Source organism: Poecilia formosa, unplaced genomic scaffold (assembly GCF_000485575.1).
Source record: "Poecilia formosa unplaced genomic scaffold, Poecilia_formosa-5.1.2 Scaffold37, whole genome shotgun sequence".
Lineage (NCBI taxonomy): Eukaryota > Metazoa > Chordata > Actinopteri > Cyprinodontiformes > Poeciliidae > Poecilia > Poecilia formosa.
In genome coordinates, this window is record NW_006799976.1 from 2,059,094 (window position 1) to 2,064,829 (window position 5,736).

Genomic DNA, 5,736 nt, shown 5'->3' on the forward strand with positions numbered 1-5,736 from the left:
GGTCTCTATGGAACAAAATCAACTTTCTTTGTTTTAAAGAAAGACGGTTTGAAAATTAAACGAGAACCTGTCCTGATCGCAGTCTATGGGGAAGGTGCCGATCCGTTACATGAGCTGGACTTCATCACCTACGATGTTCGTGATAGTCAAAATAAGAAAGGCAGGCTGCGTAAAGGATGGATCAGAGTATGAGTTATTCACAAAACTGTTCTTCCACTGACTTGCAGATAACCTTTAGTGATATCAAAATTACATTTGGATGAGATCAGAGAGACCTTCATCTAGTCATTTCACTGGAAATCGTTTCATTCATTTCATCTACTTATAAAGGGCAGGATTATGTGTTTTCCAGCCACATAAAAACTATTTTATAGTACAGTTGAGTAACTGTTAACTTCAGTTGTTGCAAAAATGTTACATATATATAATCTGAAGTAAAATTGTAATTTAATGCCTTAAATTGGGGCCTCTGTCTCTTTAAGAAGCTCCTTCTCTTTTTGAAACTTCGCCTTTAGGAAGTCACCACAACATGGCTCCTCTGTTAACCCTTTAAGAATGTTTTTACCAGCGCTGCACCGAGCAGTAGCTCCTATAATGAGCTCAGCAGACGCTCTGTTCCACCTTTGCTAATTGCTGCTGGCTAGTCTGAAGGAGCTGAGTTTTCGAGTTGATTTTGGGAATGACATTATAACACAATGTAAAGCTCAGAAAAGCCTTAAATTGATTCAAAAATATGATTTTAATTAAGAAAAACACTTGGACTGTGTGCTATATAGACATCATTAAAGGACAACTGTAGGAAAATAAATTAAGCTGTTTTTATCTACTAACTTGGTTTTTAGTTTAAGCATCAAAAGTTCAGAACAAAATAAAATAAAACTAAGACGTTCCTGAACTTTCATAAAAATGAATTAGATTTCAGAAAAACATAATAAAGCAGAAAAACAAACAGGATTTGGGCGTCTAGACTAAAGATTTAGGCTGTAAACATGTTCTATATTGATTTCAAACATAAATGATGATTCCTTACTCTGTGCTTTACAGCTAGCTCTTTCACCTCTCGATCCAATGTTATAGGATAATTGCTTCCTATGCCTGTTGAGTAAAGTCAAATCAGGTTTATTTGTAGCATATTTCAGAAACAAGGTAAGTCAAAGTGCTTTCCGTCATAAAAACATACAGTTAGCAATTATGAAGCAAGCAATAAACATTACGTTTTGTCAAAAACGTCAAGAAAATTCACATCAAATATGTCGATCAATGTCGAACTTACTTCCACTCAAAGGCAGCTCTAACAGGCGGTGATTTAGGTTATTGTTCTGTAACAATGAAATAAAACAGAGGCTGAAGAGGCTCAGTGTTAGACATCCAGCAAAGTACAACAAAACTGTCATTAGAAAGTTAAAGATCTGCCGTCAGCGGGTCACCAAACATAACTCAGTGTAGCTCTCTGCTAACAGCCCCATAAGCATCGAGTTCATTTCAGATGGATCTGCTCACACGTCTGATCACCCTCGCATCTTTGTTTCCATGGCGAAGACGCCTACGAGAGTGGCTTGTGAACAAGCAACAAATGACAATGACCTCAGTGGGACAGAGACATAAGAAAAAAGTCTCCTATCAGACTGAGATTAAAGCCATTCATTAACAGAACCCGTCTTTAGGCAGTGAGTCATAAACTCAGCTAGAAGAACTACTGATTCATTTGATTATTGTTATTAGATTGGTAACTTGCTGGCAGCACTTGTTAGATAAGCAGTCTGCTGTCTGGCAGCTCCAGGCAGGGGGTCATCACTGCAACCCAACCTTCACGCTGAATGAACGAGGTGGGGCAACACCAGGAAACATGCTAGGGGTTTGGACATGGTTTGTTTTAGAAGCCTTGAGGGATTTTCAGACATCACAGTTTGTGTCCTACTTTTGATTGTTTTTTCCCTTCCCCATGTGAACTTTCTTTATTCCCTAAAACATCGTATGTCTTTCTATGGACCCACTTGTTCCCTCTAAGGCGATGGTTCCAGATTCTCGTGTGAAATTCTTATGTGGGGTTTGTGTTTTGATTTTTCTTTTTGTGTTTGTTTTCTGATTTCTCAAGAGTTGTTCATTATTGTCATTGTGGTCTTGCCATACAGGTTCGCTCCTTACATGTCAGTTCCTCCATTAATTGTCGTGTTTCTGTTCTCTAAGCGTTTTGGTTTAGGATCTTTTGCTGATTTTGACTTTTTCCCTTTGTGGTTTCTAGATATTTTTTATTCACCTTCCTTCATTTGCTGACCTTCTGCTGTTCATCACTCCCCCTGATTAAACTCACCCAATCTCTTTTTCAGTCTTCTCTCTTCTTTGCTTAGTTCTCATTGCTCTATTTTCGTTTCTTCTGTTGGGTTAGGATTAGGGCTGTTGCTTTTCATCTCCTCCACCATCACATCTGCAGTTGAGTCCTCCAGCAACCACTCACTTTGTGATTAATAAAAGGTAATCATGATAGCTTCCCATTTTTCTCAATATTCTTAAATATTCTTCTGACATGTAGCCACATTTTCTCCTTAATAAATTAAAAATCTAATCAAATTTTGTTAAAAATACGGTTTACATGTTTATAAAACAGCATTTGCTGACACCACTGTGATGTTTCTGAAACCCCAGTTATTTTAGGCTCATCCAGGGAACAGGTAATCGGGATTTACACTAAGATGCCAGCAGCGCTATCTGCTGCACATATGGCTTTAACTGCTTATAATCTTCAAAAACTCATTTTAAAAGCATCGAATGCATGCATGCAGTTCCTGACAAATTAAAAACACTTGTTTTAGTCTTACTTTTTCAGATTAAATGAAGAAATAGTGATTTTTGTTGTAGTTTTGTTTTCCAGACTAATTAAACTCTCCCTTCCTTTTGGCTCTGGGTGTTAAAGGTCTGTCGGTACGGCCTCCTGTAAACACCGACACCTTCCTTCCTCCGTCTACCTCCACACTGAAAACCCTCATCCTCTGACGTCTTTCTTTTAAAAAAAAGAAAAACTTCGAAGGTCTTTTATTTTGTAAGCCGCCGGTGTTCCTGCTCACATCCTTTGGATCCATGTTTTGCATTCCAAACAAGCAGTGTTTTATGGCCGCTGGTGTCAGCGGTGGGGAAAAGCCAGAATCCAGACCCCGTCTGCTGAAGCCATTAGGCCGTTGACAGACGGCCTCTGAAATGTTTTACTGTCACAGGCCTGGTGCCCAGGAACTCCCTCCTCCTCTCCCACATCGACCCCCTTCTGACTGTACACACACACACAAGAGCACTGTAGCGCAGCTGTGTGCGGAAAATGTGCCCCACTGATACTTTGTTGGCTTTGTGCCCAAAGTTTTTTCAATAAAAAACAAAGTATCACAACTGGAAGCTTAACTTAGCAGCACGTTTGACTTGTGTACATATATGCATATATGCTGTCAGCACCTTCAACTCTAAAAGCTACAAATGGGACTCCCCCACCTCCAAAACCTTATTTATGTAGCATCTCTGCTCTGACCAGAGAGGAGACCTTTGCGACCCTGAACCAACGCGGTGAATTGAAGGATCGGTTCCCACGAGCGGGCATCTGGGGGGGCGAGAGGGGGCGGAGGTCACGTCGCTGACCACTCAAAATGAATGGCGTGCTCACCTTCCGAGTGAGCGGCGTGGAAATCCGAGCGTTAAACGCTTTCGCAGAGAGCCGCTTGCTCGCCTCTAATCCTCGGGCCGCAGGGGGCGGGCTGAGCGCGAACACATGCCTACCTACAAATTGGTGGTGGTTTGCAGCTTATGTAAAAAAACAAAAAACAAATCCTCAGCGTAAAAAAACGTGACTCACTCGTGTTGACAAGCAAAGGAACAGCGTTGAGGCAGTTAAAATCCGAGCGGTGCAGCATCTGCAAGCACTACAGCGGCCGTTGTTAATTGAGATCGCGCAGGCGCCCCACGGTGATGCATGCCTTCCTGGAAGGCTCGTCCATTAAAAACAACAAATTTTCTTCCAGTAAAAATACCAAAGTTTTTACTCAAACATGATTTAGCAGTTTGAGGTTAGCACAAGGAGGCCTGGTGATTTAGAGCTACTAGATTAGGAATGATTGCTGCAATGAATGTAATGAATAGGGGCAACGGAGGGGGAGGGGAATAAACGGTGTTCAACTTAAATCCTATCACTCTCTAAAAAGGTTCCGAAACAGTCATTCTCAGCAGACTTGTCATGGCTGGAGCTCCAGTGTTTGTGATACTAAACAGGCTCCAGATGTTGAAAAAGAGCAGAGGGCAACGGAACGAGAGGCCTGACAGCAGGCGGGAGACACCGCCGGGCCCCTCCGGACCCCACAGGGGGACGTGACGAACCGCCGGGTAACATCCGTCTCCGTCTTTCAACGGAGAGTCGACCGCGCTCCCTTTCGCCACGCTGCAGTGGATCGTCGAAGCTCTTCCCGTCAGCGTTCCTCCTATCCATCGCACAGCGCTTCTGCCAATTCGACTCTCTCCGTCGCCATTTTTTCCTCTGATCTCTTGCTTTTAGTCTGTGTCTCGTCCTCCTTCCTCTCTCTCTTTCAGCTTGGAGTGCTGCTCTCCACTTCTTCACAGGCAGGCCTCTGTCTCTGCAATACAAGAAGGATTTATTTACTGGAAACATAAATGCAAATGAATGCAGGAGGAAAGTTTATTCTCACTCAAAGCACTGGCTTGTTTTTTCCTTTCCTGGAGCTCTCGACTGCCTCCATCGGCCGTCCTTTCGTTCCTGGTACATTTAGATCAAAGGTCTGAACTGTCTGAGAGCCTGAAATCAAATCAGTCTAAGTGTTTTCTTTTTGTTTTGTTTGTGTGTGTGTGTGTGTGTGTGTGTGTGTGTCAGCATTTGACGTTTATGTCCAAGCAAGACAGATATAGTAAAACGGGATGCTGCTACGTTTATGTACCCAATGAATTTTTCCATCACAGGGATTAATCTGTGCAGTCACACTCTGGGCTGCAGCCGGAAAACTGTGCGACGCTGCCCCCTACAGAGACAGAGAGCAATGTTCCCACAGCATCAGTCTCTTTTGCCCCCCGTTCAATATTTCATTTAGTTTTTTAATGAACACGGATCTATAAATATGGACTCCTCCGAAGACAAATTGTTTTCCAAATTGAACTGAACTGAGCAGAAGAAATAAATTCAGGAAGTAAAGGAGATCAGCAGTGAGTTTTCAGTCAGTGCCTGTGATGGATGGTTTAAGATGATTTGTCTCGGTGTGATGTGTAAAATAATCTCTCACAACTTGACTTAGAACTTTGGATTTGAGGCTGTAGACGGGAAAATGAAATTCCCGACTGACATGGAAGAAGACTTGTAAACGTAATTTAAATAATTTACTCCACGTTGCGCTTGTACTTTATTGATAGAACATTACGTATGCTTTGATTTCATTTTGGGTTTTTTTTAAATGACAGAAATTAAGTCAGCTTAATTTTAATTTCAACATCGCAAAAGTCGCTCTTTTAAGCATAAAGCCTACAGACATTTATTTTATTTTATTTGTAGCTTTGCAGGTCTAGACTGTAAAATGTTATAAGAAAAGGAAGTAAAGGACAAACGTTTAGGAACCAGATGCATTCATTTATGACCTAAAGTTATTTTTGAGCTTTTCCAACACTTTATTTTGTTGGCACATTTGTTAGCTTCTCTAAAAATGTTTCAAGTGGATCTACAAATAAAGTTATAAAGTGATTTTTGTTCAACGTCAAGCTTTG

General features: G+C 41.5%; 1 long non-coding RNA gene across 1 annotated transcript; it reads right to left on the minus strand.

Moving 5' to 3' along the window:
- Positions 1-1,103: 1,103 nt before the first annotated feature.
- LOC107836057 (uncharacterized) lies at positions 1,104-5,381 on the minus strand. Its single transcript, XR_001661902.1, has 2 exons — positions 4,677-5,381; positions 1,104-4,604 (listed from the first exon to the last, which is right to left on the minus strand). It is a non-coding gene; the product is annotated as an uncharacterized LOC107836057 (long non-coding RNA).
- Between the last annotated feature and the right edge of the window lie 355 nt (positions 5,382-5,736).